Here is a 12,523-nt window from a genome sequence, read left to right as displayed (position 1 = left end):
TGTAAGTCAGTTCTTTTGGTGATAGGAGAGAAAACTCCATCCCGTGGTTAAGAAAAGGAAAACGGGGGAAGGGAGGTTGGTGTTTGTAGCTCCAAACCTTCTCTCAACTCCTTTCTTTGTGTTTCTGGTCTCCGGCTGCAGTCCAGGCTCCGTGGTGGTTTGTAATTAAACCCCAATTTTGAAGGTTCTGTGGAGTCCTCGATGCCTACCAGGTCAAACTGAGTCTGGTTTCTATCACGGAATATTTCGGTTCAGTTGCCCCTTGAGGAAGTATGGGAACAGACAGTCCATTCATATTGAACAGATGACCGAGGTTTAAAAACCCTTTTTGTCTATTAAGCTACGGCTAAGATATTATGAAAACTGCTTAATAATGTTCCCTAACATTTATACCACACTATTTTCTTACTTTAATTTTCCAGGCAATTAAAAATAATTGAAAGTTAGTGCCAAAGCCCCTGAAGATATACTTTTTGTTTCAAATAAGCTTATTTTCATACTTGTGAGGTCACCAGATATTTATTTGACCGTCTTTATAGGGGTCGGGCCCATTACACACACAGAAGAGGGATGTGGAATAGAACTCGCATTGTAACACCAAAGTGAGAAGTAAGGGGAAAAAAATGTGCTTGTCATGCCCAGTGGGTGTTCATGTTTAGTACTGGGGTACAACAAACCCAGCTCATTGTACGTGTACCAACTGAGCCCTAAATTCTACAATTCACTTAAACACTTAAAATTAAATTAGTGTTTAAAGCCCATTAAATTGAAGTAGGTATGAACAAAAGCCTGGTTGCGTTGTCGGATCTGGGGGATGAATAGGGCAGTGACCCCTTCGCTCCACTGCGGGAAGCCCAGGCTGGCAGCAGTGTGCCCCAGTGGCCCCGTCGGGGTGCACGTCCCGTTGGAACGCTCCTGTGAGCCTCTGTGGTGAGAGAGCAGGGACAGAAAGCAGGAATTGCACCGGTGGATGCAGCCCGTCCGGAGTCAGACCTCTCTAATCTCCTGTCCTATTAATAGAGTTGTAGCAGACACAACCCATGTGGCTGCGCAGTCACGCTGCACTGCAATATTGCTTAGCCAGTTCTCCCCCTAAAGGCTTAAAATCTGTCACGTTACACAAGAGCTGAAAGCCTTCTTGTGGTGCCCCAGATTCTCCCCTCCTGTCCATCCCATTCCCCTTCCATTTTCCCCTTCTAATTATCTTCTACTGCCTCATTTGGTTATACAAAATTAGGGTTTTGAGATCAGGTGTATCCAGCTCCATATATTTGCATACGTGCTGGGGGTGTTTCCTGTTAGATCTCTTATCTGAAGTCAAAAGGTGAGTTTATCTTGGAATAGACCGAAAATGGGTGGGCTTTTTGTCGATGCGTTGCATATTGAATGAGACAATTTGCTCACGGCTTCCCCTGCCTCACTGGTGTGCGTGTCAGGTGTCCGTAGCATTTTGCTCAGTTACTCCGCTTGGTGGTGGTTGGTACCAGCCCTGTTAAAAGACAGAGGTCTTTTCCAAAGCGTGTCAGTCCTGCATGGTGAACGTCCCAGCTGAAACGAGGCCTGTTTAGGTCTGTCACCCCCTGGAACAGGGCAGGTTCTCCCAAAGCGAGCCCTCCTGGCAGGGGAGGAACGACGTGCGGCAGGGATTTGCTGAACGAGGACAGGTCTCCTCTCCCCCAGCCCTCCTGCCCCCTGTCTTCCCTCCTAACTCACCCCCCGACTCCGCATCTGGAGCAAAGAGCGCGTGATGCTCGTTTCTCGAGGCAGCCAAAGCAGCTTTGGAAGCCTAACACTGTAATTGGTTGTCTGCCTTCATCCGCGGCGCTCTGGGGAGGTTTCAGAAGTAATAACTGTTACTTAAAGTGGATGAGCTTCTTGTGGCTTTCCTAGAATTGTAGAGCACGTTATTGTCGGGGACTTAAGGAAGCATCTGCCTGTCTGGAGCTTTCAAAACATTTTGTAAGCAAAGAATTAAGTTTTTTCCCATCTTCTATATATGGCTGGTGAGAAGATGCTCCTCAAAAACGGTGTTTTTATAGAAATGGCCTATCTTGACAGCAAAGATATGAGGAGAGAAACCTCCCGGTGATGATACTGAATGCACTCAGTGTCTAACCCACCTAAACCCATCTGCACCTAAAATATCTCTAGCTGTATGGTCACTGCTGAGCTCCTTCAGTCACGTCTGTACGTCTTCTTCTGGTGAAGACTGCAGGTAGCAGTCCCCACGGGAACCGGTGAGCTAACGGGCGCCTCGCACCGCTTGTTCACCAGGACCAGAGGCTTCCATTGCACTTCTCCTTAAGCTGTATCGGATCTGGAACTATCAGTCCCTGATCTGGGAGTGTTTGAGCTCCTTGCGGTTGTTTCCCTGGGCCTTGCTGTGCCTGGACTTGGAAGCAAAGAACCTGGCTCCCAGGCCCGTGGTGAGACACACAGATCGTCTCTTACGTGGTCGTGTCAAGCGTTCCTGAAGTCACCCCGAGTAGATTAAATCCAAGCGAAAAAGAGATGTACGCAGCCCTGGGGCAGTGCCCAGGGGATCCCAGTTGTTGCAGAGCTTTAATGCCAGCGTGCTGCTGGTTACCGAGATGGCCCCAGAACCAGCATGCATCTGCTGACAAACGGCGTCTTCCTGAGGTCGCAGAAGGGTGGGGATGCAGAGCAGGTTGTCGGAGGGGCCCTATAAATAACCCCGAGGAAGCGTGGGTCGCTGTGCAGACAAGTGGGGTTGTATTTGCCACGCTCCGCTGGCTCTTCTGCCTTTGAAGTAATTCATCGTGACGTGTCAGACTGCCGGCCCTGGCGCAGGCTGGCAAGTGGCCCAGCTCCGCTGCCCTCTCCCCTGGGCGTCACGTGCCGGCGCACATGTGCCAGGCTTTGCCACGGGCCGGGAGGAAAAGCAGCCTGCCGCGAGTCCCTGCTGAGGTGGTGGGATGCGAGGGCCTGATTCTGCCCTGAATTGTGAGAGTGTGCTGTAAAATACGCGCTGCCTACTGACTCTGCCATTATGATTATTTTTCTTTCCCTCCCGTAATTATTCTGATTTAAGACTAAACACAGACCTTAGAGCTTTGCCTCAGAGAATGCACACAGGCAGTTAAAAATACAAAATGATTCAAGGAGCTGTAGTTCTGGCAGCTCTCCATAAAGTTGATCCTTACAATCCTGCCTTATTTCTGCCTGATGCTCAGTGCCGTACGAGGGGTTTTCAGTTCACGTCCGAGCCCCCAGTGAAGTTCTGGCACAGAAGGCTGCGGGGGGACCCAGCTGGAGCATAACCGCAGCGGTGAAATACCGTGCCATGGGCCTGGCCGTGCACCCCGTGAGCATGGCCTGCGCTCGGGAAGGGTGGCACAGGGGGAGAGGTGAGTGAAGGGCAGATGAACCCGAGAGGAAGAAGTGCTGAAGAGCAAGGAGGTCTCTGCGGACAAATACCGTCCTTGTAATTAACTAAAAGGAGGAATGCGAACTGCAGGGTGCTGGGAGCTTTGTAGGGGCGTCACCGCGTTGAGTCAGAGGTCGGCTGTGTGCCGCAGGGAGCTCTGCAGGCCCCAGGGAGCTGGGGAGGAACCCAAACCAGGGCGCCCTGGAGCTGCCGCTGCTGGCCCCATACCTGGGGAGAGCTTGGCCCCATGCAGAGCCCTCGAACCCTCTGCAGGGTTCCCAAACTGCCCCATCGCTGGGGGCCTTTGTGCATTCTTTGGTGTTGGAGGAAGATCACCGTGCCTGGTAGAGCCGATACTAGTGGAAACCACAAGGGGAATATTTGCCCTTTTATGTAACATTTGAAATTAAAATGAGATTCTTGGCTGGCAGAGTGGACATGTCTCCACAGTACAGGAACCGAAGCCTTGGAGAGAGCGTGCAGCTGGAACTTACGTGCAGTTACGGCAAGAGCTCCTGGGTTCGTTTCAAAGAAAATGCGAGGAGAAAATATCCACAAAGGGCTTTTTAACGTCCAGAACCATGACCCCGCAAACAATTCAGCGAGGATCAGGCAAAGCAGATCTGTTCGCAGAGGAAATTTTGATTTTCCTTGATGAATCTGGTGGCAGAACTTCCCTCCGCTTCCCTTGCAGCGGGGGCTGAGCCCTCGGTTCCCTCCAGCTGCCAAACCTGCCTTGTTTGCCTCGCACCCCCGTGCCTGTGTGCGCGCAGGCACACATGCCTGCTTAATTTGTTTTTCTCAGTCAGTCGCACCCCCCTTCCTTCGGCCTGCCACGGCGTCGCAGAGTTCCCAGCCGGCTGCTGCCAACACAAACGGCCGGGGGAAGAGGGGCCCTTTTCCTTCGCCGTCCCCTGACCTGCTTTGCGCTGGGCTCCACCACTGGCTCGACTCAACCAGCGGGAAGCGGGAGCTGTTTTTTTTGTTTTGTTTTGTTTTGTTTTGTTTGAAACCACAGGGCAGGGAATTCGTTTCAAGCCATAACTTTTAGTTTCCACTGGAAGGGCAAAACAAACTCGTAGCCAGTGGAAAAGAGGCTCCCAGTTGCTTCACCCAGAGCCAAAACCCAAGTACATCGCTTAGCAAATAAGCAGCTATCTTTTCAGATGTCTCTTAAAAAAACACGAAGAGAAAGAAAGGGGGAAAGAAAATCAGAGGAGAACTTTATTCAGCAGCTAACTGCTGCCGTGCAGATAGCAGGCAGCCGCAGCCATGCCTGGCTTTGACGTTGCCGCTGGCCCCGTGCAGCGCGCGTCGGCTCTCCGTCCTCACGCCTCATGGAGAGGTCCCAGCGAGAGCAGTCGGAGATGCAGGATCACTTGGGGTGGGAGACTGTGCTTTCTGAACACGGTTGCGTGCCACGGAGGATGTCCTCTGGTTTCTTCTTCTCTGCCTTCCCTACCACCCAAAACTACCTTTCCACCTATCGCTCAGTTACATAGAATTTGCCTCCTACTTTGTTTGACTGTCAGGCCTGAGATACTCAATGATTTCCTATCAAACCGTAAGAAGCAGAAAATGAAGAGAAACAGCCAGTTTTGCGGGGTGTCTGTCCTGTGGCTCCTGAGTAACAGCCCAAGGGTACTTGGCTTAATTTACGGGGACACAAATGATGCAGGCCACAGAGCCTAGAGCATAACAGAGCGCATTGTTGGAGCCTCCAATGGAGCATATTGTTTGTAGACAGCGCGCAGCGGTGTCGTCATCCTGGCCGCGTGTTGTTGGGACGAGGGGGCTGTGCAGAGCTGGCTCCGAGCGCGCCGCGAGCTGTGGCGCTGCGCCGTCCTGCAGGCGGTGGGGTTTGGGGTGCCAGGAGGCTGGGGTTGGCGGCTGGGTTTAGGTTGGGTGGATCTATATCAAAGAATAATTTTATATGACAGATTTAGAGGTGGAGCAGTATAATAAAAGAGTAATTGTTGCGATCAGGAATTAAGCAGCTAATCGAAGTGGCTCAGCGTTTTTCTCAGCACAAGTTTCTAGTAGCCCTAGCTGTGTCCTCCTGCTCCCCTTCCTGCCTCCCTGATACTGCAGGCAGGGAAGAGTTGGCGAGTTGCAGGAAAGTGCACAGTGGCCCGAAAGAATCCCAGAGGGCTTACTGATCCTTCTGAAGTAGAGAAGTGGTGACGTTATTTGCATTTTCTCCCTCCATTTCAAAATTGAGTTTCTGGATTTGGTGTTTTCTTGGGGCATTGTTTCTGGTCTTTTAATACCATGACTTAGAGTCATGTAAGGTAAGTGCAGTCATCAAATAGCACCTGACCCAACTTTTATAGTAAGATAAATACAAGGGGAGAAATGTTGAGACAAAAGAGAAAACTTTTTTTTTTTCTTTCTTAATGCTAGACAAGAGGCTTTGAAAATGGCTGGTGACTTAAGCTAGGGGCTATGTAGAAGTGTTCTAGAAAATCACAACTTCCTATACCCCTGTATGTCTGTAAGGCCACCTCTTTCCGTAGCACTTTGTCGGAGACGGCGCAGCAGTTGCCTTCAGCTGGCTGTCGTGCAGTAAAAGCCAGCTTTTGCACAAGCAGAACATCTCCCTCCAGGAGAGGCACGGCAAGGCCACGAGGGCTCGGCGATGGGAGTGCGGAGCAGGTTGGTTGCAGCCAGGGTGTTCCCAGCAGGGTCCCCCGCACAGAGCTGGGGGACACGCCGGCAGCCGGCGCGTCTGCTCTGAAGGCAGGAACAAAAGCAAATCCTTCCCGTGGGCGTACGCTCGCCAGTGACAGGGTAAAATGGGTGCTTGTGCTTCCACCAGAGCAGTGAAACATGGGAAGATGGAAAGCTCCCTGGTCGTGCTGCCTGGGTTGCTGCCCAGCAAAACCACAGTTGGGAAAAAAAAGGAAAATAAAACAAACGCTACATACACTTCTAGGACTGACACTGCAGCGGGGTACGCTTTTTCTGTCTTAAAAACATGCAGTAGACGAGCAGTAAATCTTCTTATAGCTCCATAGAACAGCATTATTTTTAGCTTTTTTATTATTGAGACAGCTATCAATCTGTAGCTGATTTTTCTTTAATCCATGTGAAAGTGCAGTCCTGATAAAGACGTCTGATGCGTTAGTAATCATTTCTGGGCCAAGGCACAAAGAGGCTTTGGGAAGCAGGTGTTCTCACCACCAGTTGGTGTGCTCATGGAGGCTTAGAGGATGCAGATCAAGGGCTCTTCTCCATATTTCAGATACCTCTGGTTTTGTTTTTTAGTTTGATTTTGACTAGAAATCTGAAAGAAGTCTCGGGACAGACGAGATAAGCGCAGAGCTCTCTCAGCTCTGCGTGATTCAGCCTCTTCCTAGATAGACCCAGGCCTGCAGTTCATAGAAGCTGCACGTGGAGAATTCCAGCGGCAGTTCCCAGGCTCAGGATTTGTCATCTCAGCAACCTGTAGAAGCACCTTTGAATACTTGTCACTGGTAAAGGTACATTTCTTCTGAAATGCCGTGCCACAAGGCTGTGCAACATACAGTCATCGCTGCGCCAGCAGGAGCCTGTGCCAGGCTCAGGGAGCTGAAGAAAGGAACGGGATGGTACGACTGGAGGAAGAGGGACCACACAGTGCCATGGCTTCCCTGTGCTTACAAGCAGACTTTGCAGCCTTTTCTTCCAAGTCAGAGCAGAAGAAGAACCTCATGGCCCCCTGTAAGATGGCTAACTAACAGTACCCATTTTATTCCTGTGGGTCAGCTGAGTGTAAGTAACTGGGCCGTGGTCACACCAGTGACCAAGTAAAGCCATTTGGAATAGCACCTGAAAGTCCTGCCTTTCAGTTCCCGTTTTGTTAGCCAGTGTGCTCTTCACGGAGCAGGAACAGAGCTCAGATACTCTGATTTCTCAGCAGTGATCTAAGCAAGTATTATCTGGAGACTTTCCTAAGGCTCTGCAGGCGTTAGCAGTAGCATGAACTGGAGAGATCAGGATAATTGCCTGGGTTCACTTTTCACTGCTGGGTAAGGAAAGCCATGGTCTTGCGTCTGCCTTACCACTTGCTGTAGGACAGTTGCTGTGCCAGGTGTTTGCCGAACACCAAGATCCTTTGGGGAAAAATGTGAGCTGAGGTGGTGCAGGGCTAGTTTGTAACAGGAAAAACACTTTAAACAGCAACCAGATAATTTTTAAACAAAGGCTCACAAAGTCAGTGAGAGGACCCGGCTCACCCAGTGGACCCGAAATGAACCTCGAATGCAGACCAGGTCAGTGGGGTGCTGAGCCACTGCAGCACCAGCTGGGTTGCTGCTTCAGCACCGAGTGCCAGCGTGGGCATTAGATGCTGGTGGTAAAATGTGCTCACCGCCAGCTCCGCTCTTTCATTTTTTGTGTATTTTTATCTCGGGATGTCTGACACGTTTTGAACCCGAGCAGTCTATCTCTGGGGTTTCTCCATGCTCGTATCAGACGGGCGTCTGGTCTTGTGGTTTGTGCCCCTAATGAGAAAGCTGCTTAATTTTCACACCCAGACGGAGTATTAGATGAGACAGGAAACCCCACCCTTTCTCATGGTATAACTGAACTCAGCTGTTTGCATGAGCTAGCAGCAAGAAAGATAGCTCGAGCAAAACGCTGCTGTGCTGTCTGTAGATTTAGAGCCCGTTTTTTATTTTGCCTGTTCTGGTTTTACATGCTTTTTTAGCTGCAGTTTTCAATGGAGACATTTCTGATTTACACCAGAGGATGAAATCGAGTTCTTCAGCTTTCCAAATGTGTTTAGAGACAGAAATTCAGAGTTTTAGGTATCGGGGTAGCTTGGAGGACATTAAACCAATCGGGAGGATAAACAAACCTTTCTAAGGATGCCACGTAGGACGCCATGACTTGTGCTGGTGTGGGAACCACCTTTCCAGCCCCTCTCTAAATGGAGGGGACTGGGTCAGGGCACAGGTCCCAGGCTTCGCCCCGCATTGGCACGGAGCACACTCGGTGTCTGTGCAGGGGGGAATCGCGGCGGCGCAGCGCGGGTCTCAGCACCTGCTCCTGGTCCCCAGGGCACGGCAGCGGCTGCAGCACCCAGGCTGGCACGGCAGCGCTGAATTCGGAGAGCAGAAGCCTGGCGTTCTTCTTCCACTCGTTCCCGTCACCACACACAGCGGAAATGCGTTCACACCTAGCCTGGGAAAGGTTACGCACACAGATAAACATGCGCCATTCCTCCCCGTCCTCACAGCTCTGTGTTTTCAATTAGGTTCTGGAATTTGATGCCAAATGTAGTCCCAGCTCTGGTGAGGTTTCATCCCCAGAGGACAGATCAGAAGGTGGAGCACGGGCTTCTTGTCTGAAGTTACATTTCTAAGCTAAGTTCCCCAGGCAAGTCTGCCTCTTCAGCATTTTCACCTCTTTTCACCTCGTATTTTCCCTCCTTAACAAGGCAGAAGCTTCACCACCGCAGGGCCCTTGGTGTTCTGTGAGCGGTCCCATTGGCTTCACCATTTTGCAGCACTGGGCCTGTGCTTGGCCTCCTTCCCAGAGGCAGCACTCTCCTGGTTGTAGTGGTCTTAGCTTATCCCCTAGTGGATAGCTGCTCGCATCACAGAGCACCCCGAAGGTGCGGCAGGCGCTGGGTGGGTGCAGCAGGGTGGAGAGGAAGGAGCGAAGGGCTCAAGGCACCTCGTCAGCCCAGCGTAGCGGTGGAAATAAGGTAGGGAAAAGAGGCAAATTATGTCAGAAAACATAGTTTGGTAGATCCTCAGGCTTCAAGGATAATATCCACGAGCAGTCCCAAATCACAAAGTTAAAGGATTTCTGCTGGTCTCATCTTCCATTCTCTGCCATTAGAAGCGACTCTCACCTCCCTGCCCCGTGCTGACCTGGTGCTGCGGGGCCGGGCTGTCTGAGAAGTAGAGGGCCAAAAATCCTTTCCACTGGTCTCATGCTCTGTTACTGTACTGCTGGACTGAACCGGGAAATTTGATCTGACATGTCAAATGTGGCCCTGGTTGGCTAGAGGCCAAATTAGGCTGCTTAGTCTCAGTTTGTCTTAAAAGGGCTGACATGAAAGTTCACGTGCCAAAATTTCCCTTTGGAACGTACTTTGAGATTCCTTTTTAAGGAACATTATAAATCTTTCTATGTATGTTTTTTCCCTCAAATATCAATTGCTTTAGAAAACAACAGTCCAAAAGCTTAAGTAAATGCTTCGCATAATATTTCTGGGCCCGCTCTGTGTCATGAAGTTTCTTACATCTGTGGATTTGAGAAAATGTGTATTAACAAACCGCTTTGCCAAGTGCAAAGCCTATTTGATAACAAGTCATTAAGTTGCCTGCAGTGGAAGAAAAACTGAGGAAGAAATGAGGAAATATTTATTCCAGTCTTGTAGGGTTTGGGTTGAAGTTTTTGATAAGTCATGTATGAAGAGATGGCAAAAAAGTTGCATCAGATTTTCTGTATTTCTTTTGCGACTTCATATATTCCAATATTTGGCAAAGAGAGAAAATGAAAGAAAATCATCCACACTGGAGCCAGTACCGAGGTTTGCTGGCTGCTGGGGCTGGGATGGAAGTGTCGGAGTGGGGTTTGTTGTTTGTTGCTGCCTGGGATCTAACCCGGATGGGATGTAATCAGTTAGTCGGAGAGACGTGTTCAGGATGTGGTCTAGTGCCTCCCCTCGGTATCTCCTGTAGACAATTTAATTCTGTCTTTTCCAGGAGTGCAGTACAGTACAGCTCTGACCCGCTTTTGGTGTTCATAGGTGGAGTTTTTGATGAGTTCATGACGCAGCCATGGCATTTCTGGGGAGAGGGGCAGAAGCGTTTTCAGCGGGAGGGGATGTCCAGGCCGACAGGAACACACCAGAGCAGTGACTCGCCAGACGACTACGGGCTGTAGCCAGACACCTTCCAGTTCAGGAGTTTCTGAGATACCCTCCATTTTTTGACACATAACGGCATGTATTCTCTGAGGGTTTCACAGACCAGGTGGGAAAACTAGTGGTACTGCTGCATGTCTGCATTGTTAAAATGGGACCCAGAAGTCGTTTCGTACGTGGGGGTGTTGATGAGCACGTAGTAAGAGGCAATCCGTGCCGCAAGCAGCAGAGATCTGTGTAAACAAAATGGGAGAGGGATGGAAAGAAAACTGGCCAAGGTCATCCCAGTAATTCACGAATTATGTTGGCAGCAGTCCTTCGAGTCCAGCTGAAGTGCTTTACCCCTGTAGACAGCACCGGTCCGTTAGGAATGCTCGAGTGCTGTGGTGGGAGATGACCTGAAGGTACAAAACCTGCGTGCCGCAGTCAGCACCTGTTCTCTCTCCCCCTTTTTTCACCTTATTTCCATCTGTTTGTGGGGAAGGAAAAACCATTTTCCCCCCAATGCACACACCTTGCTTACTGCTTGTTTTCTTGCAGCATCTCATGTTTTCAGGTCAGTCCTGGCAATGAAAGGTTGAGCATCTTTCCCTTGTCTACTGATGGGTTTTGTGCTCAGAGCCCTCCTGAGCCTGGGATGTCGGCCTCGGTTTCAGGGAAAAGAAGGGGGACAGTGGAGAAAGCTGGAGAGGAGACTCGATTTCTTTAAAAGTGCAAATGAGATCATTCTCGTTAAACCTCTCCCCCAGCCCTTTCAGAACCGGGCACTCTGCTCTCCTCTCCCAAGGCTGCTTGGTTTTGCACTTGACCCGGGGTGCGGGTCTGGCTCTCGCTGGGCGCGTGGTGCTGGAGGGGCAGCGCCGGGGCGGCTGCTCCGTGGGCGATGCTGCTCGGTGTAGGAAGGGGTCTCCACGCTGAGCCTTGCCACCTGCTGCCTTTCTTATTCCAAGCCCCTTCCTCCCCACCCTCCGCCCAGTCTCCCCTCCCCACACTGCTCACCATCCCCAGTGGATAGGGCTGGGATCAGGAGTCACTTGCCAAATACTTTTCTCATGCTGTCACTAATTCTGCACAGACAGCATCTCTGAAAGCAAAACCAAATCTTTTCCAATGCATTGTCCTGCGATTTCTACAAAAAGCGTTTAGAAATGCCTTGTCTTAGTTGGGTCGGATGGGAGGTACCACGCCATAGCCAGTACCAGCGTCAACCCCAAGAAAGCCCGAGGCTGTGCCCGAGGAATCCTCTGCAAATCCACCGAGGCTGGCATTTGGCACTGGTACGGGCTAATTTTGTACTTGCGGTTACACATATACACACCCATGTCATACTATTTCATCTGCTACATATGGAAAGCTGCCCCAAGCTCCAGAGTGCCAGGGAATGTTGTACTAAAGCCTCCAGCCTTGGTTTGATTCTGTTACTATGCACATGGGGCTGGAGGAGCCCTAAGAGCGCCGCGTGCTGCCAGAGGAGCTGGCGTTGGCTGGGTATTCGCGCTCGTACCCTGCCTCCACGCGAGCAGCAGGCTGTTCTTGGACAGGTCATCATTTCCTGCTAATTAAGGTGTGCAGAAGGGATGGTGTTGCTCTAGTTACCTAGCTGTTGGCTTTGCCTGGAAGTCAGCTGGGAGTCTGGATAAGCGCAATTTAGCAATACTGCTTTCAGTTCCTCGTGTATGCTTCAGGTAAAGTCACTGAGATCTCGACTTTCAGAAGCGAATAACCGTTCGCTGAAGCAGTCTCTGAGTTCCCAGTTCAGATGCCCTGAAGGGGGCTGACTTTCAGAACACAAGACACAGGCAAGTAAGATCCTTTCTTTCACTGACAGATACACCTCCTTTTGAAGCATTTCAGCTCTCAAAATGTTGCCATTCAGGTGTGTCTGCAAAACAGGCATAAATACTTGCCCACCAAATCACAGTGAGCTGTGGGGTTGTACAATCGAGCGCAGAGACGAGCTGTTCCTAGTGCTTGCAGCGTGGTTCCGCCACCTGACTTAGAACCAGGCTGATGGAAACAGAGCGAGCTCAGAACTGCAAAAAAGAAGAAGGAAGAGGAACGGAGGTGGCACGTTGCGCTTGTTGTTGGCAGAGTAAGGTCCAGAACCTTCTCCCTCCCTGCCGACAGACGTGTTTGTACTGGCAGGGCTTCAAGCTGGTATCCCCAGCGCACCAGTTAAACCAGTAGTTACCAATTTTTTTGTAAGCCACGCTGGGACTATAGGAATTTTATTCCTTCACAGTGTTGAAGGAAAGGCGTTTTGCTTGCCAAAG

The 12,523-nt window shown here is 50.5% G+C and overlaps 1 protein-coding gene across 1 annotated transcript in view; it reads left to right on the top strand.

The window, feature by feature from the left end:
• Positions 1–12,523, top strand: part of SKI (SKI proto-oncogene) — a 107,630-nt gene that overhangs the window by 79,753 nt on the left and 15,354 nt on the right.

Source organism: Cygnus olor, chromosome 21 (genome assembly GCF_009769625.2).
Source record: "Cygnus olor isolate bCygOlo1 chromosome 21, bCygOlo1.pri.v2, whole genome shotgun sequence".
Taxonomy (NCBI): domain Eukaryota; kingdom Metazoa; phylum Chordata; class Aves; order Anseriformes; family Anatidae; genus Cygnus; species Cygnus olor.
The sequence above is the reverse complement of the archived record's forward strand: the minus strand, read 5'-3'. Positions and strand labels throughout refer to the sequence as shown.